The 27,973-nt window shown below is 47.8% G+C and overlaps 1 pseudogene across 1 annotated transcript; it reads left to right on the forward strand.

Annotated features, from left to right (window-relative positions):
* Window positions 1–224: 224 nt before the first annotated feature.
* Window positions 225–27,824, forward strand: LOC309361234 (inositol polyphosphate 5-phosphatase OCRL-like; annotated as a pseudogene). Its single transcript has 14 exons — window positions 225–263; window positions 2,736–2,853; window positions 2,936–3,130; window positions 14,324–14,506; window positions 15,222–15,321; window positions 15,440–15,690; window positions 19,072–19,125; window positions 20,960–21,063; window positions 22,474–22,608; window positions 23,106–23,216; window positions 23,687–23,852; window positions 24,666–24,874; window positions 25,254–25,277; window positions 27,709–27,824. The product of its transcript is annotated as an inositol polyphosphate 5-phosphatase OCRL-like (transcript).
* The last annotated feature ends 149 nt before the right edge of the window (window positions 27,825–27,973 follow it).

Consider the following 27,973-nt stretch of genomic DNA (forward strand, 5'->3'; position numbering starts at 1 on the left):
CATCATGGCCCCCTGGGGGTGCGCTCCTGTGTTGTAGCTCAGCAAATGCAGGACAACATTCCTCTAGTATGGCTCACAGTGAGGGCTGCTGAGAGTCGGGAGAGATCTCGGAGGCCAAAGAGTTTGCTTTCCGGCTCAGTACAGGGGATCTTGCCAGCTCTTCAGCCCTGACTGGCCGAAGATGCCCATCTCTCATCCATGCAGCTCCACAGCGTGCCTGGATGATGACTCAGATGGAGCTTGACACACCATTCTTGAAGGATGCAATAATCTTGCAATTGTGGTGGACCAACTACATGCCAACAGGATGTCGGACTGAATGGGCCTTGGCCTGAGCCAGCAAGGCTCTTCAAATGCGCTTATGTTCCCCTGACTTTGGGGACGCCTTGCAGGAGTCTCACCCGTCTCATGGCTATTCTTCTAGTGTGGACCAGTTCTACAAGCTCTCCCCCGAAAGCAGGTGCACCATCCAGAACATGCTGGCGCTGTACCTGAAGAAGAAAGCGAACACAGACCAGGAGGCAGGGACTTCTAGGGGAAGCGAGGCCTTCATGCGGGAAGCCTTGACTCCTCACGTGCTCCCCGGGATCAGCTTCGACCCCACCACCCAGTCTTCTGCTGGTGTCACTCTTCCACCTGGCCCAGAACAGGAGGCTCCTTCCCAACATGCAGAATGCCTTGCACGTGATCGATGGGCCTGTGCTCACTGTGACATAGGCAGGGCCGGATTTATGTATAGGCTAAGTAGGCAGAAGCCATGGGCCTCTAGATCTAGGGGGCCTCGCTAGCCTGCCTGCTCCCCAGCGCCGCAGACAGTCTTCCCTCTCCCCAAATTGCAAACCCAAGACTTCATGCAGGGCATTTCTCCCCCATTTCAATGACATTTTGCTTCAAAAGGAAAGGTGGACTTGGAGAAGGCAAGCAAAATGCGAGGGAGATAGTGAAAGATACAGGAAATTGAATGCAGATTTCCAAAAAATAGCAAGGAGAGACAGGAGGGCCTTCTTAAACGAGCAATGCAAAGAAATAGAGGAAAACAACAGAATGGGAAGAACCAGAGATCTGTTCAAGAAAACTGGAGCTATGAAAGGAACATTTCATACAAAGAGTACCATAATAAAGGACAAAGGTGGAAAGACCCTCACAGAAGCAGAAGACGTCAAGAAGAGGTGGCAAGAATACACAGAGGAATTATACCAGAAAGATATGGATGTCTCATACACCCCAGGTAGTGTGGTTGCTGACCTTGAGCCTGACATCCTGGAGAGCAAAGTCAAATGGGCCTTAGAAAGCACTGCTAATAACAAGGCCAGTGGAAGTGATGGTATTCCAGCTGAACTATTAAATTTTGTTAAAGATGATGCTGTTAAGGTGCTACACGCAATATGCCAGCAAGTTTGGAAAACTCAGCAGTGGCCAGAGGATTGGAGAAGACCAGTCTACCTCCTTTAGAGGAAAAGGCCTTGAGGGGAGGACCTCTTGCCTCCACAATCCTTCCTAAACATGCATAAGCTGAGAGGCAATTGTCCGGCAAATGTGGTGCTGTGGGGAGGCAGGAACATTTTCCTGCAGTTAAGTATTTTCTAAGTTCCTTTCCCGAAACTTCCCCAAACGGTTCTGAAGCCTGTTACAGGAAAGTCCGAGGGCTCTCTTGGACAAATGAAGACACCGACCAGAGCAATTCAGAGCAAAACAGCAGCCAGTAGGCTCGGTCTTTATTCAAGAAAAGACTGTCGCGACAGGACTCCCACCGCCCACGAGGTGAAGCAAGATGGAAGCCCCGAACAAAGGGAGACCCTAACTTTTATTAGTTGCTAATCCCCTATGCTACACCCCCAGAATTACATCACATTTACATCATGATTACATTAATATTAGGAGGAGTCGAGGAGGGGCTACACAGGTAATCTGAGTGACCTGACACCTGGTCGGAGCCTCCTCTCCCCTCCCCATATGAGTTATTTACAAGAACAAAAGAGAAGGGCGAAGTTTCCTGCCCCCTGAGGGGAATCCGGTCAGAGTCCTTTTGTGCGAGTCCGCATGGAATACACTAAAGGGTGCAGTTTATTGTGTCCTTGATAGCCTTCTGTCTGAGCCCATCATGATGGCTATCAAGGTAGTCACGTCCGCTGAGAAGGGCCGCTGACTACGTGACCGCTCGGTCAAGGGATTATGGCTGCCCCACATCAGGTCACCCCCCTTTGATAGTCCTTGTAATATGTAGCAAAATAAAAGTGGTCCGGTGAAAATCCGATGTACGGCTGATTTTTGGTGAATTTATAAAGAATATTGTCCTTGAAGTTCAAAGTACTTTCGCCTTTCGGAAGTTACTTACTACATTTTGATTACATCAGTCACGGTCAATTAAACTCGGAAACATTGTATCGAGAGCTGTCAAAAGGTGAGGAAAAGGCGCTTGCAGCCTGCAGTACCAGTGTGGCCGCCGCAAGGGGCGCTGTTTGGCAATGTTGATTGGCTGAGGCGGCCGCCGTTTGACCTAAAGTTCAGGCGGCCGGTCTACTCACAATAAAGATAGGGCGATGTGGAGCGCTGTAGAGAAGAGCTGTCAGACTAGCGCTTCCTTATTTACGGAAGGCTGTTAAGAGATGGCCCTCTAAAGGGACATCTCTGGGGTCAGGGAGGGGAGATGCGTGCATGTGTGAGTGTGGTGCTTGTGCGTTACACGTGTTAATGGAGGGGGGGTGATTTCCGGCGACAAGCCTCTCTAACCTCAGAAGTCTTTTCCTCTCTCGGGAATTCTGGGATTCGAGGATAACTTCATGGAGAAGGAAAGAAACCTGCAGAATCAGCAAATGGGGAGCCTCCACCCCCACCGCTGCCACCAAGCAGGCTGTAAGTTGCCTTAGAGGTGTACTGTGCCCTCCCGCCTCCTTGCTTTGAAGGACTACTTGAGTTGTGTTCTCATCTCCCTGAGGCGTATCCGTGACAAGGAGAGCATGAGCAAGAAGCAACCCCAATGACCCACACTATGCGCCAGCTCTTTGTGCCTTCCACACATCCGCAGTCCGGACAGAGAGAGGGACTCATCCAGCACGTCCTCGCCAAGAGAGAGAAGGAATATGTCAACACCCAGAATTTCAGCTCAGATCATGCCAAAGTGCAAAGACCAGTGGAACCACCACAGCATAAGAGGCCTGAGAGAGGCTTCCGGGACACGGCTGCTGCTGCTGCTGCTTGCGTGAGTGTTGGGAGGACCGCTCCCTCTCCTGCCAACTCCATCCGGCCTAGGGGGCGGGGTCTGCACTACCACTACAGTTTATTTTTTTATATATATATAAATATTTATTAGGGTTTTTAGAAAAAAAATACAATAATAATAAACAGTATTGCTTTGTTTTAACAAAATTTCGTGTCATCCTTGAGCTTCCTCACGCCTCCCGCTCCCATTTACATCGTTAATAAATTTTTGTCAAGCAAATTATCATCTTATTTCCAAATTTTGTGACCACTTATTTAGTTACAATAAAATAGTTCTCCTGCAAATTTGTTTCTCTTAATCTCTCTTATCATCAAATCCTGATCTATTTCAGTGATGGCCAATTGTTTATAACCAAGCATCCTTCTTAACATTCCATTAAATCACAATATTTTTGTAGATAAATCTTGAATTTCTTCCAATCTTCTTCCATCCTTTCTTCTCCCAGGTCTCGGATTCTGCCAGTCATCTCCGCCAGTTGCATATAGTCCATCAGTTGCATCTGCCATTCTTCCAGTGTGGGTAGATCTTGAGTTTTCCAATTCTTCGCGAGTAGTATCCTTGCTGCTGTTGTTGCATACATGAAAAATGTTCTATCTTTCTTTAACACCTTCTGGTCGACAATGCCCAGGAGAAAGGCCTCTGGTTTCTTGGTGAAGGTATACTTAAATACCTTTTTCAACTCATTATATATCATTTCCCAGAAGGCCTTCACTTTAGGGCAAGTCCACCAGAGGTGGTAGAATGTTCCTTCATTTTCTTTACATTTCCAGCATTTGTTATCTGACGAATGGTATATTTTGGCCAGTTTAACTGGGGTCATGTACCATCTATATATCATTTTCATTACATTTTCTTTCAAAGCATTACATGCAGTAAAATTCAACCCAGTGGTCCACAACCTTTCCCAGTCCTCAAACATAATGTTATGCCCAATGTCCTGTGCCCATTTTATCATAGCCGACTTAACCATTTCGTCTTGTGTATTCCATTTCAACAGCAAGTTATACATTCTTGAAAGTACCTTAGTCTTAGGTTCTAACAGTTCTGTTTCCAACTTCGATTTCTCCACCTGGAATCCTAACTTTTTGTCACTTTTAAAAATTTCCTTAATCTGAGCGTAGTGTAACCAGTCTCGCACTTTATCCTTCATTTTCTCCATACTCTGCAATTTCCAATTATCTCCGTCTTTTTCTAACAGTTCCCAATATTTTGGCCAGTAGGCTTCCATATTGGGTCTTTTCCAGGCCTTAGCTTCCAAAGGTGAGAGCCACCTTGGAGTTTTATTTTCCAGTAAGTCTTTGTATTTTGTCCAGACATTAAACACTGCTTTTCTGACAATATGGTTCTTAAAGGCCTTATTGATCTTAACTTTATCATACCACAAATATGCATGCCAACCAAAAGCATTGTTATAACCTTCCAGATCTAACACATCAGTGTCTTCAAGAAGTAGCCAATCTTTTAACCAGCAGAAAGCTGCGGCTTCATAATACAACCTTAAGTCTGGCAGGGCAAAGCCCCCTCTTTCCTTTGCGTCTGTTAGTATCTTAAACTTGATTCTGGGCTTTTTGCCCTGCCAGACAAATTTAGAAATATCTCTCTGCCACCTCCGGAAACACTCTGTTTTGTCCACAATTTGCAATGTTTGAAACAAGAACAACATCTTTGGCAGCACATTCATCTTAATTGCAGCAATTCGGCCTAACAAAAAAAGCTTCAGTTTTGCCCAACTTTCCAAGTCTCTCTTAATTTCAGACCAACATTTTTCATAATTATCCTTAAATAGACTCAGATTTTTGGCTGTTATATTAACCCCTAGGTATTTTACCCTTTTCACCAATGATAATTCTGTTTCTCTCTGAAACCGTTCTGACTCTGTGTCTGTCATGTTTTTCCCTAACACCTTCGTTTTTTGCTTATTTAGCTTAAATCCTGCCACCTGACCAAAATCATGTATCAGTTGTAATACTCTTTTCGTACTAGATTCTGGCTCCTGCAATGTCAAAACTAGGTCATCTGCGAAAGCTTTAAGTTTATATTGTTTCGCTCCGACCTGAATCCCCTGCACCAGCCGGTCACCTCTAATCAAGTTCAGGAGCACCTCCAGAACTGAGATAAATAACAGAGGGGAAATCGGGCAGCCTTGTCGTGTTCCTTTTTCAATTTTAAATTCTTCCGTTACCACATTGTTAACTATCAATTTAGCTTTTTGTTCTGAATATATTGCATCAATCCCATTTTCAAAACCCCGCCCCGCTCCCATTTCTTTTAAATTTCCCTTCATAAATTTCCAAGAGATGTTGTCAAAGGCCTTCTCCGCGTCTATAAATATCAGCACTGCTTTAGTGTTTATATCTGTTTGCAAAAGTTCCAAAATGTCAATAATGTTCCTTGTGTTTGCAAACATATGTCTACCTGGGAGAAAGCCAGCCTGGTCCTTATGAATTACTTCATTCAGAACTTTTTTAAGTCTGCCTGCTAAAACATCAGCAAATATTTTGTAATCCACATTTAAAAGGGAGATGGGGCGATAGTTCTTAAGTTGTGTCTTTTCAGTTTCTGATTTTGGTATCAACGTGATAAAAGCTTCCTTCCACGATTCCGGCGCCTTCTTTCCCTCCAGAATTTCATTGCTGACCTCCATCAAAGGTTGAATCAAATAATCACTCATTGTCTTGTAATACTTGGAGGTCAGACCATCTGGTCCTGGAGATTTGCCCAACTTCATGTTCTGAATGGCATGTTCAATTTCTTGTCGTGTTATTTGACTGTTCAGGAGTAGTCTATTTTCTTGTGTAAATTTTTTAAGACTGTTTTTTTTCAAAAATTGTTCAATCTCAACCTCATTTTGCGGCCCTTGAGTATATAGTTTCTTGAAATATTTCTGAAAAGATTTCCTGATTTCCACAGGGTTCTGAATATTTCTTCCTTCAATTTCTAAATTTGTTACTGTATTCAACTTTTGTCTCTTCTTCAACTGCCAGGCCAGCAGTTTCCCACATTTATTTGCCGATTCAAACGTTTTTTGTTTCATTGACTTAATCTTCCATTCTATTTCCTGATTTATCAGTTTAGAATATTGTGCCTGATGGAGTTTAATTTCTCTCAGAATCGGCTGCGACTTCGGGTTTCCTCTTAGCTTCTTTTCTAATTCTTTTATTTTTCCCAAAATCTTATCTTTCTTTTCATTTTGTTTCCTTTTCTTGATAGCATTCTGTTGTATTAAGAACCCTCTCATCACAGCTTTGCTTGCGTCCCAAATTGTTCTTTTTTCCACCGTTGTGTTCAAATTTATTTCAAAATAGTCTTTCAAAACTTTTTGGGCCTTTTTAATAATCTCCTGATCTCTAAATAAATTGTCATTCATCTTCCATCGAAAGGAGCCGGTTGGTAGTAATGTCAAATCCATTTTCAAAGCGTTATGGTCGGAGCAGGTCTTTGGGCAGATTTCCACTTTTCTGACCTTAGGTGCCAGACATCTAGTAATCCATATTTGGTCGATTCTTGTCCAAGTCAGATGGGCTTCAGAGAAGAATGTTCCTTCCTTTTCCAAGGGGTTTCTCGTTCTCCAAATGTCAATCCAGTCCATGTTGTCTGTCATTTCAAAAAAGGTCTTTGGTAGTCTGCCATCTTTGGTAACTTTTTGACTTTGCGACTTATCCATGTTAGTTGATACAATCCCGTTCATATCTCCCATCATGATGATGTTGTCAAAGTCCAGATATTCCAGCATGCTCTCATGCAACTTCTTATAAAATTCCGATTTCCCTTCATTTGGTGCATAAATTCCTAATAACAAGATTTTTTCTCCTTGATGCTGTATTTCGACTGCCAAAATTCTGCCTTGTTCATCTTTAAATAATAATTTGGGTGAAAGGCTCTCCTTTGCATATATCACCACCCCTCTCTTCTTTACTCTGTCTGAAGATATAAATTCCTGGCCGAGTCTTTTATTTACCAGAATTTTTCTGTGGAGCCTAGTCACATGTGTTTCTTGCAAGCAAATAATGTCCAATTGTTCCTTTTTTAATATGTGAAAGATTTTCTTCCTTTTCTCGGGAATGTTGCAGCCATTTATGTTCCAGCTCAGAAGTTGCAGAGACATCCTGTATAAATCTGGTTATTTTTCAGGGGGTGGTACTTTGTCATCCAAGGGTGCCGGTTCCTTTGGTGCTCCAGGCTCCGGCAATGATCCAAGTCCTTTATGAAGGTCTTCTCCATACTGGTTCAGAAATTTGTCTCTGTCTTCCAATGTTCTGATTTTAATCTTCCTCCCTCTAAAAGTAAACGATAATCCTTGAGGGAAATCCCACCTAAAGATGATTGAGTTGCTCCTCAATAGTTTTGCTAATTCCGAGTATTCGGATCTCAAATCCAACAGCTGTCTAGGAATATCCTTATAAATTTCAATTCTTTTACCCAGAATGTCCAGTGAATTTCTGTAATGTAGGCCCAAAATCTTGTCCCTTTCCTCCTTTGATCTCAATGTTATCAAGCAATCTCTGGGTTTGTCTTTTCTTATCAATCTTCCCAGCCTAAAAGCTGATGTAATTTTAAAGTCTTTTTCCTCAAGTTTCCACTGCACAGAAAATATTTTGGTCAGGAACTCAGCCAGTTTGTCTTCTTCTACTTCAGATACAGATCTTATCCTTAAATTAGTCTCCCTATTCTTCAATTCAATCATCGAAAGATAGGTCTGGTGTTCACCTACTTGTTTGTTGAGTGGTCTTACCTCTTTTTCCAACTGTCCAAGTCTTTGGCTAGTGTCTTCAACCAGTTTCCTGTTTTCCCCTGCAGCCTCCTCCAATTTTGCAATCGATTGAGTGTTCTGTGCCACTTGCCCAGTTATTCTATTTAGACATTCTGTGTTCTGATCTATTTTCGCAGTTTGCTCATCAGCCTTTTTGTCCAAAGATTCCACTCTCTTGTCCAAAGATTCCAATTTTTCATAGATTTTTTCTAGAATGGAAGAGGCTGATCCTGAAGCCATATCCTCCAATTGTAAATCCTCTGTCTCTCCTCCCCCTGCCTGTGGCAAGGAGGCAGCTTCTTCCTCAGAGTGTAAGATAGGCACAGACGATCTACGTTGCTGTAAAGTTGAGGCTAAAGTTGTTTGTCTCGTTCTTGGTCTTTGTTCTTTTTCCTTAGTCTCCTTTTTCTTTGCGCCACTCATTCCAAACTTATCTAATAGTCAAGGTCAAGCTGAGTTGTTCCCATGAGAAAAAGACGGCCCAGGTGCAGCACTCAGCCAGCAGGCCAAGAAATGGAAAGTAAAACAATATCACTGCCGTTAAGTCCAAAAACCTCTAGGGGGAGCCTAAAATGTCTTCTCAGGAAGGATTACCCAGAAATAAAAGTTAAAGTCCAAAAACCTTCCAATGTTAAGTTTTTAGCAGAGTTGGTATTATAAAAACACAATGTCTCAAAACAGTGCTTGCTGGTACTTCAATTGATGTTATAAAGTAACAAAGTCCAAACCTCTCAGGTTTTCCCAGTTTGTGTATCAAAATGCTTGGGTCTGCAAACTGATTGCTACTGTTACCAGGCAGTTCCAGCCCTGGTTTCCTTCTTTAAATTGTAACTTCAGCAGAAAAAGATTTCAAAGTCCATGCTAACACATAATCCAATGCTTAAACTCCTTTTCTGTCTTTAAATACAGCTCAGTAAATGCTCAGATCCAGTCAATAAAAAAATTACTCACAGCCTCCACTCCTCCAGCTCTTTGCGTTCAAGTTCAATGGCGGCGGAAGACGGACTTCCTTTTTCTTTTTCGTCCTCCGCTTTCAGCCAAATTCAATTACTTTGGTCTCAAATTGGTCTCCAATTGATTGAAAGTCTCTATTACTCACGGATTGCTGTCTTTTAAAAGCCAAATCCAGGAAGAAAGGTCGGCGCTCACCGGCAACGGCTTCGCGGCTTCTCTCCGCCGATTGCGGAACGACCCTCAGCACCGCTGCCTCCTCCGCGATCCGGAGCCCCTTACGGGGTTCCTTCAACGTTTCGGGGGCAGCTTCTGGCGCCCGCCGGGTCCCAAGGCTGCAGGCTTCTGCCGCCTGCAGTTTTCCGGTGTGGGTATCCGCTTCGCCGTAGCGGACGACCCGTTCTCGGACGGAGCACCCTTCCCAGTTAGGAAAGGGCAGCCATTACCCTTCGCGCCACCTCCGGAAGTGACTACCACTACAGTTTAGAGCAGCTACCGGCAGCAATGGACACAATGGTTTTAAATGTTTTAATCGCTTTTAATTTGCAGCACTTTAAATGGTGGTTGTTTTTTTTTTTTTTATAATATTATATTATTTCATTACTTTATTTTTGCTTGGGGTGGGATAAGCATTTAGTCAGGGCTATTGTTTCTTGCTTTGTTTTGTTTTGTTCTGTTCTGTTTTGTTTTATTATTATTATTATTCTGTTAAATTATTATATAGTTTGTATTTTGCCTTTTAAGGGGAAGGGTCATGGCTGCCTGGGAGTGGGCCTCAGCCAATAGATTGGGTGGGGCAGGTTCCACAGGGGGAGATGTATTGGGACACCCGATCTCAGTGATCACGGGCAGGAGGAGGAGTTATGCTAAGACCAGACCATGTCATTACCGAGGAGGCAGGTTTAGTCGTTGTTTGAGGACTATCCCTGCCTCCAGGTCTGGTCCTGACCGGAAGGATACAGTAATCAGCAAGGGAAACCCACATGACCTGAAAGTGTTGCTGTGCAATGCCAGGTCAATGATGAATAAAACCACTGCCATCCACGACCTGATTGTGGATGGAGGATTTGATCTGGCATGTGTGACAGAGACCTGGTTGGATGAAGCAGATGGGCCTGTCCTTGCCGCTGCTTGCCCACCAGGTTTCTCTTACGCACAGCAACCCAGGTCATGTGGGCGGGGGGGGGGGGGTTGCAGTGATTTTTAGGAAGTCATTAGTCTGCACCAGGCGTCCTATTGGGAAGACCCAGTTTTCTGAGTGCATGTTCTGGAAGTTGGGCAATAGGGGCAGTACAGGATTCCTACTGGTGTACCGACCTCCCCTCTGCACCAAGGATTCCCTGCCCGAGCTGCTTCAGGTCATGGCGGATATGCTCCTGGAGACACCTAGCTTGGTTGTCCTGGGGGATTTTAACATCCATGCCGACACGACCTTACAAGGGGCTGCTCGGGACTTCGTGGAAAGCATGGCCTCCATGGGGCTGTCCCTGAATAAGTCTGGCCCAACTCATAGCCACGGACATGCCTTAGACTTGGTGTTTACCTCTACGGATGTTGGTGATCTGACATTAACTAAAAGCGAAACAAAAGAAGTGCCATGGTCAGATCACTTCCTGGTGCAACTGGACTTCTCCGCAACCCTTCCCCTACGCAGGGAAGTGGGACCGATTCGGATGGTCCGCCCCCGCCACTTAAGGGATCCAATTGGCTTCCAGAGAGTGGTAGGGGATGCTTTATCCCAAGTTGATGGCCTTTCAGCTGATTCCCTGGTGGCACGCTGGAATGCGGAGTTAACCAGGGCTATTGACTGTCTGGCTCCGAAGCGCCCTCTCCGATTGCATGGAGCCCGGACAGCCCCGTGGTTTTCCCCGGAGCTGAGGGTGATGAAACAATCGTTGAGACGGCTAGAGCGCCGGTGGCGGAAAACTCATTCTGAATCAGACCGGACACGGGTTAGAGCTCAACGTCGAGCCTACCAAGTGGCAATGGCGACGGCGAAGAGGGCCTTCTTCGCCGCCTCCATTGCATCTGCAGAAAACAGCAGCAGGAGACTTTTTCAGGTGGTTCGCAATCTATCAGAACCACCTGTACCACCGGGGCCTGGTAGGGACCCCAAGACCTCCTGCAATGCTTTTGCAAAGTTTTTTGCGAATAAAATCGCTCAGATTCAGAAGGAGCTAGACTCCACCGTGGGAGCAGGGCCAGGGCGGGAGAGTGCTAGAGTTCTGTCTGGTCCTGTTACATGGGATCAATTCCAATCTGTTACCTCCGAGGATGTGGACAGGCTGCTTGGACGAGTGAAACCGACCACCTGTCTCCCTGATCCTTGCCCATCCTGGCTGATAAAAGCGAGCCGGGAAGGGCTGGGTGATGGGCTCTGCGGGGTGGTGAATGGCCAACTATCGCCCAGTCTCAAATCTGCCATTCTTGGGCAAGGTGATTGAGCGGGTGGTTGCTGAACAACTCCAAGCACGCCTGGAGGAAACGGACCATTTGGATCCCTTCCAATCGGGATTCAGGCCTCACCATGGGACTGAAACTGCCTTGGTCGCGCTGGTTGATGATCTCCGGCGGGCTAGGGACAAAGGTGAGAGCTGTTTCCTAGTTCTGCTGGATCTCTCAGCGGCCTTTGACACCATCGACCATAACATCCTTCTGGACCGTCTAGAGGGGCTGGGAGCTGGGGGCACTGTCATACAGTGGTTCCGCTCCTTCCTCCTGGGCCGTGTTCAGAAAGTGGTGGTGGGGGGTGAGTGTTCAGACCCCTGGGCTCTCACTTGTGGGGTGCCTCAGGGTTCTGTCCTCTCCCCCATGCTTTTTAATATCTATATGAAGCCGCTGGGAGAGATCATCAGGGGGTTTGGACTGGGTGTTCATCAGTATGCAGATGACACCCAGCTCTACCTCTCCTTTAAATCAGAACCAGTGAAGGCGGTGAAGGTCCTGTGTGAGTGCCTGGAGGCGGTTGGAGGTTGGATGGCGGCTAACAGATTGAAGTTGAATCCTGACAAGACAGAAGTACTGTTTTTGGGGGACAGGAGGCGGGCAGGTGTGGAGGATTCCCTGGTCCTGAATGGGGTAACTGTGCCCCTGAAGGACCAGGTGCGCAGCCTGGGAGTCATTTTGGACTCACAGCTGTCCATGGAGGCGCAGATTAACTCTGTGTCCAGGGCAGCTGTCTACCAGCTCCAACTGGTACGCAGGCTAAGACCCTACCTCCCCGCGGACTGTCTCGCCAGAGTGGTGCATGCTCTAGTTATCTCACGCTTGGACTACTGCAACGCGCTCTACGTGGGGCTACCTTTGAAGGTGACCCGGAAACTGCAATTAATCCAGAATGCGGCAGCTAGACTGGTGACTGGGAGTGGCCACCGGGACCACATAACACCGGTTCTGAGAGATCTGCATTGGCTCCCAGTACGTTTCCGAGCACGATTCAAAGTGTTGGTGCTGACCTTTAAAGCCCTAAACGGCCTCGGTCCTGTATACCTGAAGGAGCGTCTCCACCCCCATCGTTCAGCCCGGACACTGAGATCCAGCGCCGAGGGCCTTCTGGCGGTTCCCTCATTGCGAGAAGTGAGGCTACAGGGAACCAGACAGAGGGCCTTCTCGGTAGTGGCGCCCGCCCTGTGGAACGCCCTCCCATCAGATGTCAAAGAGATAAAGAATTACCTGACGTTCAGAAGACATCTTAAGGCAGCCCTGTTCAGGGAAGTTTTTAATATGTAATGCTGTACTGTTTTTAACACTGATTGGGAGCCGCCCAGAGTGGCTGGGGAAACTCAGCCAGATGGGCGGGGTATAAATAATAAATTATTATTATTATTATTATTATTATTATTATTATTATTATTATAACCTGTATCAGAGTTGGGGCTGGAGAAAGCGACATCTACATGACAGCTTTATTGTTGGGTGCCAGGCAAAGTCTGTCCTGTTCACTCAGGCCACATGGGTGGGTAATTGAAAGTATTAGTTGTGGTGGGCAATTTCCCTTGGTGCCACATACTGAACCGTGGCTTCATATTATGAGCAGGACGGCAGCCTCTCCTCCAGGTTTGCACACCTCTCCCCCACCCCAAGCCTATTGGGAAGCTTCCACTTGGATTTTAAATTAACCACAGTTTGGTGTGTCCAGATCCTAAGGTGGTTCATTTGACCAGCTTTGTAAACCCACGATTGGAAATGGGCTTGTTTCAAGGAGCCATGGTTCAAATGAAGCGGTTTGTGCAGCTTCAGACATTGTGACAAGATGCAGTTAATCCAAAACTGAAGCAAAACCTTTGGAACTCCTCCTAAAAGCTGTGCTGGAGGAAAGGGAGGTGTGACACCCCCCCCCCAACACTTGGTGTGGGTCATCCTTATAATGCTAAGCTTACTACTTCAAACAAAGTTTTTGAGTTTTTGCTTTGGTTATTTCCTCGTACTGTTAGTAGTAAGGTAAAGTTAAAGGGACCCCTGACCATTAGGTCCAGTCGTGACTGACTCTGGGGTTGCGGCGCTCATCTCGCTTTACTGGCCGAGGGAGCTGGTGTGCAGCTTCCGGGTCATGTGGCCAGCAGGACTAAGCCGCTTCTGGTGAACCAGAGCAGCACACGGAAATGCCGTTTACCTTCCCGCCGGAGCGGCACCTATTGATCTACTTGCACTTGGACGTGCTTTTGAACTGCTAGGTTGGCAGGAGCAGGGACCGAGCAACGGGAGCTCACCCCGTCACGGAGATTCGAACCGCCGGCCTTCTGATCTGCAAGTGCTAGGCTCTGTGGTTTAACCCACAGCGCCACCCGTGTCCCACTGTTAGTAGTACCCAGTGGCCATTTGTTTTTCATGTCTCCTTTTATGATATGTTTATCAGTATGTGGTTAGCAGCTTCAGATGCTACTGTTTTACAGAGGCTGTTTAGCTTGCTCTTTTTACCCCTTTACTAGACAGGCTGTATTTCTGTGCTGTTTTCAGAGTCGGGAATGCCCATTCCTTCATGGCCAGCATGGAAACACAGAAGGCTAGCCTTTTAGGAGGTTTGCAAAGAGGACAAGGGTGTTACGGGGTAATCTTCTAGCAAACAAGCTTGGCACAACAGATCTGAGAGGTGGTTTTCTGCTCCCGGAAAGCCAGCCTGGAAACCAGGTTGCCAGGTGAAGGAAGAATGGAGAGATCAACCAACTCACTTGCCTTCAAAGAATTTCTGGTTGCCTGTGGCTACTGGGATAGTGCTTAGATATCAGGCTGGCTGACACATCTTAAAAAATACAAGGGAAAAGCTTTTTTTCTTTCATTAGCAAAGCTCCTTTGGGGCCCCGAATAGCTAAGCTGAGGAAGAAGTGGCTGGTATTACTTGTTTGTTCTTGGTCCTGATCTTGCCTGCCCTTGCACACTCCTGTTGTCTTTGCATATTTGACCAGCACGTCTGTTCCGATTGGAGTCCTATTCCTGCACTTCCACATCCTTCTCTTTGGCACTTGGGCATTCGGTTCCAGGAGCTGGACCTGAGCACAGAGGCTTTCTTCTACTTGGACTCGACAAAGGAGCAAGAGTGGCTGACAGCTGTGGAAAAGGCTTTGCGTTCCAAATCCAAGTACAAGAAAGTAAGTCCAACCCCACCCATTTCTTCAGCAGCCAGACAGCTGTCAGGAGCTGGAGTGAGGAGGAGGAGGAGGAGGAGGTCAGCAAGAAAAAACACCTGGTGTCAGTGGAGTTTTATTCAAAAGAAGCCAACATTCTTTATTCAAAGAAACCCAAACCGTGCAGGCCTCGTGATCACAGAAACCTTTCCCAACAGGTCTTGCCCCAGTGAGGTAGTTGTGAAGGCTGAAGGTTGCTACCCACCCACCACTCTCTGAAGTCTCCTCCTCCCCCTGGTCCTTCCCAAGCATCCTGAGACTCTGACACCTTGCCTGTCTTTGCTCCCTCCTCTTAATTTCTCTGTGTTCTGGGAGACCAGCAGGGAGGGGAGCTGATCGCAGCAGGATGGGGAGACCCCCTGGCTTCTTCAGCAGCCTGCCTGATCTCTGCCTCTTGACCCCCGCCTCCAGCCTCCACTTCTGCCTCGGATTCTGGGCTGCTGTTTGCCACAGAATCTTCCTGCCCTCCTGCCTCTTCAGTTTCCAACACCTCCTCTTGCTCACAGTCTGCTCCCTCTTCTCCCTCGGACGACCCCCCACCAGTTCCCTGGCTCTGAGCCTTCTTCCCTTGGGGGATCCCCAGTTGGTGCCACCTGCCACTCCTATCTGCATCCAGCCGGCCCAGGACAGCAAGCAATGAACAGAGCTGGTAGACATCCCAGTACCTTGCATCTTCTAGGTGCAGCTGGTGCTCATCTTTGTCAGGAAGGACCAGCTCAGCCGCATCAAGGAAGTGATGAGGGAGACAGTGGCCACAGGCATCATGGGGAAGATGGGGAGTAGACCCTGACAGCGGAATTCCCTACGTCGATCTTTCTGTCTGTCTGTCTGTCTGTCTGTCTGTTTTTCTAATCTCTGCCAACCAGTTCCCCCTCTTTCCTGCTTGCTCACTAACAGCCATCTTTGCTCCGCCCCTGCAGGGTAACAAGGGGTATGTGGCCGTGAGGCTTGTCTGCAACAATACCAGCTTCTGCATGGTCAATTCCCACCTTGCTGCCCACGTGGAAGACTTCGGGCGCCGAAACCAGGATTACAAGGATATCGGTGCCCAGATGAGCTTCCTGCCCCCTGACCAGGGTCTGCCGCAGCTGACAATCATGAAACACGAGTGCGTTTCGAGGGCTTGGAGGGAGAGAGCCTTGGCTGATGTAACTTGCTGGTCTCCGCTATCTGGAGAAGCAAATTGAGTCACGTTTCTGTAACTTTCCTGCCTGTGTGTAGCTCAGGGTAGGCAGCATTTGTTGTTGTTTAGTCGTTTAGTCGTGTCCGCCTCTTCGTGACCCCCTGGACCAGAGCACGCCAGGCCCTCCTGTCTTCCACTGCCTCCCGCAGTTTGGTCAAACTCATGCTGGTAGCTTCGAGAACACTGTCCCACCATCTCGTCCTCTGTCGTCCCCTTCTCCTTGTGCCCTCCATCTTTCCCAACATCAGAGTCTTTTCTCTTTTTTAAAGAAATAATTATTAAAGTTTTACAAAAACATAAGTACAAAAATACATGAAAAAATAAAAATAAAAATACAACATACAAAAGACAAAAGACAAAAATAAAATAAGAAAAAATAAAAACAAATCTGTTTTTTTATAACTTTAAACTCATTTGCTTGTTTCCTTGACCTCCTCTCACCTCCCCTTTTTGTATCCCCTTTACATAATCAAATCAGCAAATCCTTACCCTCATTCATTGTCTTATCTCTATATCTTAACATATTATAACTCTTTATTTCCAACCATTATCAATTCATTTTTGCATATTCTTAATAACTTTGTTGCTAATGCCACTTATTTTCAATCCAACATCATTTTAACATTCGTTAATTTTACAGTGTTTCTGCAAATAGTCTTTAAATTTCTTCCAGTCTTCTTCCACCAACTCTTCTCCCAGGTCTCGGATTCTGCCAGTCATTTCCGCCAATTCCATATAGTCCATCACCTTCATCTGCCACTCTTCCAGGGTGGGTAAATCTTGTGTCTTCCAATACTTTGCAATAAGTATTCTTGCTGCTGTTGTTGCATACATGAAAAAAGCTCTATCCTTCTTTGGCACCAATTGGCCGACTATGCCCAGGAGGAAGGCCTCTGGTTTCTTCAGGAAGGTATATTTAAATACCTTTTTCATTTCATTATAGATCATCTCCCAGAAGGCCTTAATCTTTGGGCACGTCCACCAAAGGTGAAAGAATGTACCTTCATTTTCTTTACATTTCCAACATTTATTGTCGGGCAAATGATATATTTTTGCAAGCTTGACTGGTGTCATGTACCACCTGTATATCATTTTCATAATATTCTCTCTCAATGCATTACATGCCATGCCATAAATTTCATACCGGTGGTCCACAATTGTTCCCAGTCAGCAAACATAATGTTATGACCAATGTCTTGTGCCCATTTAATCATAGCAGATTTAACCATTTCATCCTGCGTATTCCATTTTAACAGCAAGTTATACATTCTTGAAAGTATCTTAGTTTTGGGATCTAACAGTTCTGTTTCCAATTTTGATTTTTCCACCTGGAAGCCATTTTTTTTGTCCAAATTATAGGCCTCTCTTATTTGGTAATAATGAAGCCAGTCTCGCACTTTATCTTTTAATTTCTCAAAACTCTGCAATTTCAATTTGTCTCCTTCTTGTTCCAATATTTCCCAATATTGCGGCCATTTGGCCTCCATATTGAGTTTTTTCTGAGCCTTTGCTTCCATTGGTGACAACCACCTTGGGGTTTTATTTTCCAGTAAGTCTTTGTATCTTATCCAGACATTAAACAATGCTTTCCTGACAATATGGTTTTTAAATGCTTTATGTGCTTTAACCTTGTCGTACCACAAATATGCATGCCACCCAAAAACATTGTTGAAACCTTCTAAGTCCAAAATGTCTGTGTTCTCAAGAAGCAGCCAATCTCTCAACCAGCAGAATGCTGCTGATTCATAGTAAAGTTTAAGGTCTGGCAGGGCAAATCCACCTCTTTCCTTTGCGTCAGTTAGTATTTTAAATTTTATTCTGGGCTTCTTGCCCTGCCAGACAAATCTAGAAATGTCTTTCTGCCACTTCTTGAAACAGTCCATCTTGTCCAGAATTTGCAATGACTGAAACAAAAATAACATTTTTGGCAATACATTCATCCATCAGAGTCTTTTCCAGGGAGTCTTCTCTTCTCATAGAATCATAGAGTTGGAAGAGACCACAAGGGCCATCGAGTCCAACCCCCTGCCAAGCAGGAAAGACCATCAGAGCACTCCTGACATATGGTTGTCAAGCCTCTGCTTAAAGACCTCCAAAGAAGGAGACTCCACCACACTCCTTGGCAGCAAATTCCACTGTCGAACAGCTCTTACTGTCAGGAAGTTCTTCCTAATGTTTAGGTGGAATCTTCTTTCTTGTAGTTTGGATCCATTGGCCACTCATGAGGTGGCCAAAGTCTTGGAGCCTCAGCTTCAGGATCTGTCCTTCCAGTGAGCACTCAGGGCTGATTTCCTTCAGAATGGAGAGGTTTGATCTTCTTGCAGTCCTTGGGACTCTCAAGAGTCTCCTCCGGCACCAGAATTCAAAAGCATCAATTCTTCGGTGATCAGCCTTCTTTATGGCAGGCAGCATTGTGCTCTCCAAATGTTGATTGACCAAAATTCCCATAATTGCTAAGAATTGGCCTTGCTGACGGGCTCATGAGAGTTCCACTTCAGCAACACCAGGAGGGTGCAGTGTCGGCGATCCCTGCTGCTGCAGCTGCACCACTAAGGTTTCTACTAGAGCAGCCAGGAGAGAGCAACATAAACCGAGTGGCAGAGATGTATTAGATGAGATTATAGCAAATGTGGGCAACTTCTCCAGTGATCGGGGTGGGAGTTGCAGTTTGTTAAGGGCAGTAACGCGAAAGCAGAGCGGCCATTTTGCATGGAGAAGGTTCCCGGCTCAGTCACCAGTGTGTGCAGCTAGGGCTGGGCATGATCTCTGCCTGAAAGCTGCTGCCAGTCCATGTAGTCCGTCCTGAGCTTGATGGGTCAATGGTCTGCCTCAATATAAGGTCGCTTCCCATGTTCCTGTGTACTACAGCAGGGTTTGGAGGGCCACAAGCGCCCTGCCCATGAATTCAAGAACCAGGGGAAATTCTAAAAGTCTTTGCTGAAAGGACATCAAAGCAGGGGCCAGGTGAACCTCTTTGGGAGATTATTCTGAAAGGTCGGGTGCCATGACTGAAAAGGCCCTGCCATGCTTGAAAGAGCAGGAGTTCCCTGGGAAAGGGATTCTAGTCAGTGGAGAGGCAGTGCAAACATAAGTGGGCCTTCTTCTGGTACCCTTTCCCCAAACCTTGAAACACTTGAAAGGCCAAATGGGATGCTCTGAATTGGGCCTGGAAGCAGTTCAAGAGCCAGTCTAGTTCACAGAGCACTAGCCTAATATGATCATACTGCCCAATCCTAGTTATCAGTCTTACTACATATTGCAGGAAGTGGCAGCAGGCTGCCTCCCGACCCCCGACCCCCGACCCCGTGAGCTAGCCTGTAGCTGTGGTTGCTTTGCTTTTTTCCAGCATTGTCATCTGATCACTAAAAATGAGCTTCAGAGACTTCTGACCTACGACCAGGTGAGAGACATCTTTGTGTTATATGTGGTGGTTTAGGATATTGCCCTGTTTATTTCCTTTGTCTGGGATACCCCAGCCTAGGCTAGAGAAACCACTTTCAGGCAGTTAGGAGCAAAGTGTAGCTATAACATAGGATGACTGCGACTTCTACAAATGCTTTTTAAGGTTGCCGGTTTGTGCAACCTGAATTAGAAGCAAGTCCCAATTAAGTTGGAGGGTTGCCTTGGAATAAGTAGGACTGCTCTGCCGTTTCCCAGTTAGAGGGCTTTCCTAGCTCAGCACACGCTCCAGATGTTGTTGGACTCCCATCAGCCCCAGCATAGCTGCTGTCCAGCAATATCGAAAGGTCTAAGGTTTCCTGCTCTAGGTTTTGCATCTGTCTGGAAAATCTGCGTTGCTCACATGTTCTTATCAGCAGAGACTTCCATTAAGTCCAATTAAATTGCTGGTGCTTTTTGTTTTACATTTTTCTCTCCAAGGTTTGTGTGTTCATCATGTTGACGACCTTTCTCCCACTTGGCATAAGGAGCATTGGTATTTTGTGTTGAAACAGGCCTGATTGCTGCACCTTACGGTGGATTTAAACTCTGTGAGCGTAGTCGTGCCTTAGCCCTTTGAGAAGGATGCTGCAAGGAAGGCAAGGGGGGGACTTCCAACATATGCAAAACCATCATAAAACATTAAAAACTTCCCTAAAGGCTGTATAGTTACTTATCTCCTTGACATCTGACGGGAGGGTGTCCCACAGGGCAGGTGCCACTACTCAGAAGGCCCTCTGCCTGGTTCCCTGTAACTTCGCTTCTCACAGTGAGGAAAAGGCCAGAAGGCCCTCGGTGCTGGACCCTGATGCCTGGGCTGAACAATGGGGATGGAGACACTCTTTCAGGGCTGAGGCCATTTAGGGCTTTAAAGGTTGGCGCCAACACTGAGAATTGTGCTCAGAAACGTCCTGGGAGCCAACGTAGGATGCAAAAGGGTGGTTTTGCAGTTGCTCATAGTGTCGGGGGTGTATTCTGGTGGTTGTTAACAGTTTGTATGGATTATTGGTACATATAAGATTGTCTATTGGAGGTATAGCTAACCTGTGGTCTGCCGGATGTTACTGAGCTGCAGTTCCTGTTGGCTCCAGCCATCATGGCCAGTAATCAGGGATGATGGGAATTGTAGTTCTGCAGCATTGTGAGGGCCACGTGTCTGCTACTCCTGAGTTAGAGGATTTTCCTGTCGTGTGATGCAGCAAAGTAATTTAAGATGACATGGGGCAAAAATGCACAAGCATCCTGTACCTTTAAGAATTGGGTATAAGATAGGATCTCAGCAGGTATACCCCTTTTTTGCACTTGGCTAACCTACTAGTAGGGACGCGGGTGGCGCTGTGGGTTAAACCACAGAGCCTAGGGCTTGCCGATCAGAAGGTCAGCAGTTCGAATCCCCGCGACGGGGTGAGCTCCCCTTGCTCTGTCCCTGCTCCTGCCAACCTAGCAGTTTGAAAGCACGTCCAAGTGCAAGTAGATCAATAGGTACCGCTCTGGCGGGAAGGTAAACGCTGTTTCTGTGTGCTGTTCTGGTTCACCAGAAGCGGCTTAGTCATGCTGGCCACATGACCCGGAAGCTGTACGCCGGCTCCCTCGGCCAATAACGCGAGATGAGCGCCGCAACCCCAGAGTCGGTCACGACTGGACCTAATGGTCAGGGGTCCCTTTACCTTTACCTTTAACCTACTAGTACTTCACCTTGGTCTTCCAGCACAACAGTGGCTGTTAATAGACTCCATTGTCAGGCAACAGGGGGTCTTCTGCTTCTCTGCTGATAAGCGATTTCTTTTTGGCTTTAGCTAAACATTCAGCGTACCCAAAAGACAGCTTTTGCTGATTTCACAGAGGGAGAGATCAAGTTCATCCCGACGTACAAATTCGACTCTAAAACAGATCCTGCTTGATAGTTGAGCCTTTGTAAGTAAGTCCTCTCAATCATTCTTCTGCAAGGCTTGTTTGTTTTTCCTAGTCTGCTGAGATGCTAGTAGTGTCCTGCCTTTCCATCCTCCTGAGCAGGCTAGTAAAACATATATTTTAAACATGGCTTTCTGCTAAGCAAGCTGTTGGAGGAGGGCTAGAGTTGAGGGCTGGACGGACTTCCTTTCCTCTGCAGCCAGAATGGACACCAAGCCACAGAGGAAGAGAGAGATCCAGCTCTCCTTCACCTGCTCACTTTGCTTGCATGGAATTCCCGGTTGCCAAAGGCTGCTAGGCGAGTTGTGAAATGCAAGGCTGTGATATGTTGTCTTCCTCAAGCCATCCCTGCTCAAAGTCTCTGGAAATGCTTTGGCTCCTTTTCCACAAGCAGCCTTTCCCCCACATTTGTCCTGATAATCAGCATCCTGTTTCATGGCGTGTTTAAGCAGAGAATCCTGTTTGTGTCAAGGAAGTCTGGGAATGAGACTTGGTGCTCTCTCAAGATGAGTCTGCCAGGGCATAAGAGCATGAGAGCAGCCCTGCTGGATCAGGCCATTGGTCCATCTGGCCCAGCATCCTGTTCTCACATTGGCCAATGAGATGCCTCTCGGGGAGCCCACAAACAGGACCTGGGTGCAACAGCACGCTCCCCTCCTCCAAGCCATACTGCTTCTCTTGGTGGAGTATGTTCTCTGGCCATTATGGCTAGTAGCCATTGAGCCTCACCATCCAGGATGTGGCATATTCTTGTGGTTCTTGACAACTGTCAGAAGCCACCTAGGCCTGCTAGTTTCATTGCTCTTGCTGTGGTAATGGGGAAATCAAAAGGACAGGCGGAACATGTAGTGACGAAGCCGGAAAACGGCAGGCTCCTTTGGGCAGCATTTCAGGTGCCAGAAAGGGTCTTTTGGATCACTGAAAAAATAGTGTCTGAACAAGAATAACGGGGCCCCTTGCTTTGGGGAAGGATCATCATTTGGTGGTGTGCCATATGCTTTGTATGCAGAGTCTCAAGTTGAAAGGCACCTCCACCTGAAAAAGGATTGGGCCACAGAGAGCTGCTGCCAGCCAGAGGAGACTTAATTAATGAATTGTGGGGTTGGAAAGGATCACGAGGGTCATCTCGTCCAATCCCTTGCAATGTAGGAATCCAAACTGGGGGAGGTCAGAAAATCATTCTGACCTGGTAGAAGGCAGCTTTTGATTTCCTGACAACTCTCTCCATGAGGCAAAATGCCTGCACACCTGCAAGGTCCGCCCCTTCAGAAGTTGGACTCCCAAGCCCCATCATCTCCAGCTCTTGACCGTGGTCAAGATCACAGGCCGTGTGTGGAGCCAAAGTTTGACTGTGTGAGCCTTGTGTGTTGCCTCAGCCAGTCCAACTGTCTCCTTGCAGTGGGAAGTGCCGTGTGCCAGCATGGTGTGAACCAATCCTCTGGCGAGGAGGCAGCGTGAATCAGCTCAGCTACCGAAGCCACATGGAATTGAAAAGGAGCGACCACAAGCCCGCCAGCTCCCTCTTCCTCACAGGGTAACACCTGCCCTGGCCAGGGCTATCGTCTATTCAGGCTTTTTAGTTGCCTGCTATGTGGCACCTCCTCGAATCTGGGCAGGCCCTGACCAACAACCAGGCCCCTTTCCACAGAGCTCCTCCTTGGCCAATGACTTCCGGTGCAAGGAGTGGGCAGGTTTTGGCTCTGTTAAATCCCTAGGCTTCCATTCTCCACTGTTCTGAGTACACGCTGCTCCTGCAGGCATGGCAGACCACATGGGCTGAACTGTATACCTTAACCGTTGGCTCCATTCATGCAATGGAGCTTCTGTGGTACTTGGCTTGGAGCATTGGGCTTCAGCCCATTGGCTCTGGAAGTCACAGCCGCTGCCATCCTGGGGAAGCTCTCAGAGTTACAGTACTTGCCTCTTTCAGGGCTGGGAACAGGGGGTGCATCAGGCCTTATTGCTCTTAACTCATGCCCCCCCCTTTTTAGTCCATAGCCCCAACAAATGTGCTCTGCCCCCCCCCGATAGGTGAAGGTTGTGGATGACCGACGGTACCGGAAAGTGATTGAGGATATTGTTCAGTTGATGGACAGGATGGAGAACGAATTCCTTCCCTCCCTGGAGGGAGGTAAGGACGAATAGGATCCTCTCCAACCCCTTAAAGAGGGTTTGCTGCAAAAAGACCAGGGGGGAAAGAAGGCCTTGGCCCATCTAGCTCAGTCTTGAGCGGTTCCCCAGGATTTCCGGGGGATCTCTCCCAGCCCTACCTGAAGATGCTGGGGATAGAACCTGGGACCTTTGCATGCAAGGCAGATGCCCTTCCACTGAGTGGCAGCCTCTTCCTCTTCCTTGCAGGCAAAGACTCCAGGGGTCGCCAGCGTGGTGCCCTCCAGATGCTGGACTACAACTCCCATCATCCCCAGCCAACATGGCCAGTGGCAAGTGCAGCAATATCTGGAGAGCCCCACGTGGACCTGTTGCATGTGCAGTCCCCTAAATGAGAGGCCGGGGCCAAGGACAAACTTCCCCCTGGAGCATGTTTCCTTGCCTCTGCTGAAGGCAAACACTCTCTTTCCTCCCCCCCCCCCCCCCCCCGTTTTGCTCTGCAGTTTCCGTTTGAGAATGTGAAGTTCCGGCAGCTGCAGAAGGAGAGGTTCCAGATCACAAACAACGGGCAGGTCACCCTCCACTTCTCCTTTATCCCCAAGCTCAGTGACAGCCAGTATTGGAAGCCATGGCTTCGCGCTGAGCCCTGCGAGGGATACTTGGAGCCCTGCGCGTCTCTCTCTGGAATCAGAGAACTGTAGAGTTGGAAAGGGACCCCAAGGCTCATCTAGGGAAGGCCTTCCTTTTCCCCTCCTCTTCCCAACCCTCCTCCCTCAAACCTTGGGAGTTTGGTAGAGCAGGGGAGGCTTAACATTTGTGGGCTGCATTGCCCCATGCTCAAGCCTCCAAGGGCCACACGTCAAAGCAGCTGAGCCCAAAGTGTAAAAGTGTGTGTGACCAGCTTTAAACAAAGACACACAGACAAATGAATTGAAGCCAAGCAATGCTGGAGGGTCCCCAAACACCTTTTGGCATCGCAGGGAACCAGTGAGAGCAGTCCGTCCAAAAATTACTTTTTTAAAAAAATAATCGTATTTTTATGTTGTGGAGGCACAACAATATCTTGGGGAACATATAGAACTAGCCAAACCTTTAAAAATTCGATGAAATGTAAACTAAAAAAGAAAGTTACATTGGGGGCGCAAAAATCCTTTCCCTTTTGATATTCTTTTGTTAGGATCACTTTCTCTCACCCCCCAGTATCCTGTCACCATCTTCTGTGCAGCTGCTGCTTTGGAGGACTAGAGAGGAAAGTGGGGTGGGGGTGGGAACTGAGTCGCTTCTTCTCCTAATTCTTGAAGTTAAGGTTTGCCCCATACACCTGTGAGAACAGGATGCTGTACTAGATGGGCCGTTGGCCTGATCCAGCAGCCTCCTATTGTGTCCTTCTGTTCAATTCTTCACCGTCTTCACTTTTAATTTACAGACAAGCCAACTTGGCTGTGCCCAAGAGTGTATCTACCTGACCTCCTCCCGTTTTAGGTGAGACGGTGGACATTTCCCTGGATGTGTACGTCAGCAAGGAAGAGAAGATTGAGGCTATCTTTGTCCTTCACCTTGACCCTGGCAAGGACTATTTCCTCACCATCGGTGGGAGCTACCTACCAAGCTGCTTCGGGACCTCCTTGGAAGCCTTGTGCTGGATGAGGCAGCCGCTTGGCGGAGTTCCCGTCACCAGACTTATTGACCTGGTAGGGAAAGGGGTTGATTTACCTGGCAGGTTCATGTGCTGGATGTCTACCCTTCCCACTCTGCTTGCCTGCTTGGAAAACAGCTGCTCTTCCACTCAGCAATGTGGGGGCTGGGGGTCCTCCGCTGCATTCAGCTTCAGCTTCTGTAGCTGTGCATCCGCTTCCTGTGTGCTGTTCATGCCCTTTGTTTGCCTTGACTGAGTCATCCCAGGTTCTGGTCCTCCCACCTGCCCTTTCGCAGGGCCACTGAACCGTGTGCATTTCCCTGCCATCTGCCCAGATTCTGTTCAGCCAACGGGCTGTTTCTTTCTCTTCTCAGGGCCTGTGCCATTAACACCCTTGGTTGTCTGTTGCTCTTGCCTTCCTCCTCTGATCTCAGGGAGAAGACGGCTTCCTAGAAAAGGTAACAGTTGGTTTGCTATCCTCTAGATGTTCTTGTAGCGGGCTCAAAGCAGGTTTACACGGGGGTTGCGTTCCGAGGTGCCGTGCATTTAAATGAAATTGTGTATATTGGGGGCAGCATTGGAAAAGCCTGCAAACACCCTCTAAACTCCCGGAAGCCCTTTTGAAAGGCCTTTTGAAAACCAGCAGCCTCCCTGCAAAACTCCTTGCTCCAACTCTCCACAGGTCTGAAAGGTCGGTGCCAAAGCTCCTGGGAGGGAGTCGAGATGCTGTTTCCATGCCACTTTGCCGCTTTTGTGCTCTTGGGGGGGGGGACATTTTTGCCCCTTCCAGTGCCCCTTCCAGCTCTGCGGCAGTGTGCATGTGCCTCGAAGGCACGTAAATGGAGTTGCCCTTGTCAACGATCAGCAGCTGCTCCATGCAGTGGCAGCTGGTCCCTTAGGGCAAACCAGGCACTACCCCACCAACCGGACTTTCCTCTCAGGTACCCACACCTGCCTGCCTTCTGACTCAAATCCAGTCCAGGTGGTGGCTCTAGCTCTCTGCTTTGGTCTCTCCCCTAGTCTCAACGTGGCCCTTGTAGAACTCGGCAGAGGAGAACGGAGACGAAACCAGAATTTGCCATCGCTGCTTGACTCTGGGTCCGCTTGCGATTGGCAGCACGGGAGGCAGAAAGCCCAGTCTCATGATGCAGGTGCCAGCCCCCTCTGGCCCCAAGAGCCAGTTTTCTCCTTGTCTCTGTGCTCAGCAACTGCTGCACAGGCTGTGCCACTCTGGCTTACTCTCACCACCTGAGCACTGGCATTTGGGAAGCGGTAGTGGCTGCTTTGGGGTGGCTCAGGGAAATGTCACTCCTCTCGAAATCAGATCAACTTGGGTGTATTATCCTAGCCACAAGGAGACCGTGGTGACTGTCAATTTGGACAGCTGTAGACATTTAGAATCATGGAGGATATGTTGATCAGTGGCTCCGGTCAGGGCTATTTCTTGCCACTATTATCACAAACCACATGCTTTTGATTACCAGTTTCTGGGGAACATGATGGACAGAGTGCTCTTGTCCCCGTGTCCCTATGGACTCCCAAGGGCATGTGGTTGGCCATTGTGGGAACAGAATGCTGATCTAACCCAGCAAGGCTCCTGTGTTCTTTAGCATGCACCAGCTACTCTTGCACTAAGACTCTGATACAGCATGTGTCATTCCCCACACCAATACTCTCTCTCTCTCTCTCTCTCTCTCTCTCTCTCTCTCTCAACAGGGGCGGGGAGTATTGGCGGGGGGGGAGGGGGGATGAACTGGGTCCTAATCAACAGCTGCCCTGGGGATGAGGGGATCAAATTCTCCATCCTTGCCAACTCCTTTCAGTGATGGGCTGCTTGCCACTGCTGTGCTCCTAAAGCTCTCTTGCTCCCCCCTCCTCTCTTTCTCTTTCTCTTGAATGTGGTAGCTTGAGATAGAAATAACCACCCTGAACATTCCTGGAGAGGAAGATGGGAAGGAGGCCGGAGGCATTGTTCACCAGCTGCTGTGTGCTGCATTGCCCAGACAAAGTCGTGGGCTGGGGCTCCAGCTGTTGCTCAGTTTCTACCCCTGCCTCTGCAACGTGCTCTAGACAAGGGGTGGTGAACATGTGACCCCCTCATCTCATCATGCTGGCTGGGGCTGCAGCCCATCAACCTATGAAGGCCCATCCATGTTCTGTTGCTGTTTTTGTTACTTATTTCCTGCCCTTCACCCTAAGGTCCCAGGGCAGGTTCCAACCATTTAAATAAAATGTTAGCCAAACCTCATGTCCACAGCTGCATATTCAGTAAGCTTTTGGGTGAACTGCACATCCGGAGTGGGAGGATTACTAGCTGCATATTAATAGGGGGAGGGGGAGCTTGGATTTGGGGTGCGAGCAATTAGTTTTTTGTTTCCCCACTTGAGATGCTTGCTGTGGCTAGGGCCGGGCGATATATTTTCAAATCAGCTTGAAGTCTAGATAGTGAGACTGGTTTCATAATTTCTGACCTGGCAATATATTGCGAATCATGATGTGTGTGTGTGTACTATGCAAAAAACACCATGTGGGGGGAAACTGTGAAGCCAGACAATGCTTCTTTAGATTCCTGCAGCCCCTGTGGACTCTGCCGGTTCAGCTTTCCCCTGCCCTCCTGCAGGGGGCAGCCGAAATCACAATGCGGGGGAAACCGTGAAGCCAGCCAATGCCTCTACATAGCTCCATCTTATTTCAGACATCGTGATATATTGGTGTATTGCAATGTTTAGCTAGTGATATATCACCGTGTTGAAAGCCACCTATCGCCCAGCCCTAGTTGTGGCCTCAGAGGGCAAGACTTGTCCACCCAGCTGGAGCAAGGAAAGAATGCATACTGGCACACATTCTGTCAGGCTCTCATGCCAGTCCCCCTTGTCATTGGACCTCCAGGAGAAGCAGTTTCTGGATATCGTACCCCAGGATGGTGATGACTCCACTGAGCAGCCAAGGAGATCTGGCTTTTGGTGGACCACCTCTTCAAGAATGCCTGCCACCAGGTGAGCTGAGGGGGAGGGTACCATTGAAAGGATGGGTGTGGGCTGGAATCCAGTACCAGTTTTGGGGTGTGCAGGTTCCAAACGTCCCAACTGATTTATATCTTAGCTACCAACTCGCTGTTACGAGCTCCTGCTGTGAGTATAGTGGCACCTTGGTG

This window comes from Podarcis melisellensis (genome assembly GCF_964234715.1).
Source record: "Podarcis melisellensis genome assembly, chromosome: W".
Lineage (NCBI taxonomy): Eukaryota > Metazoa > Chordata > Lepidosauria > Squamata > Lacertidae > Podarcis > Podarcis melisellensis.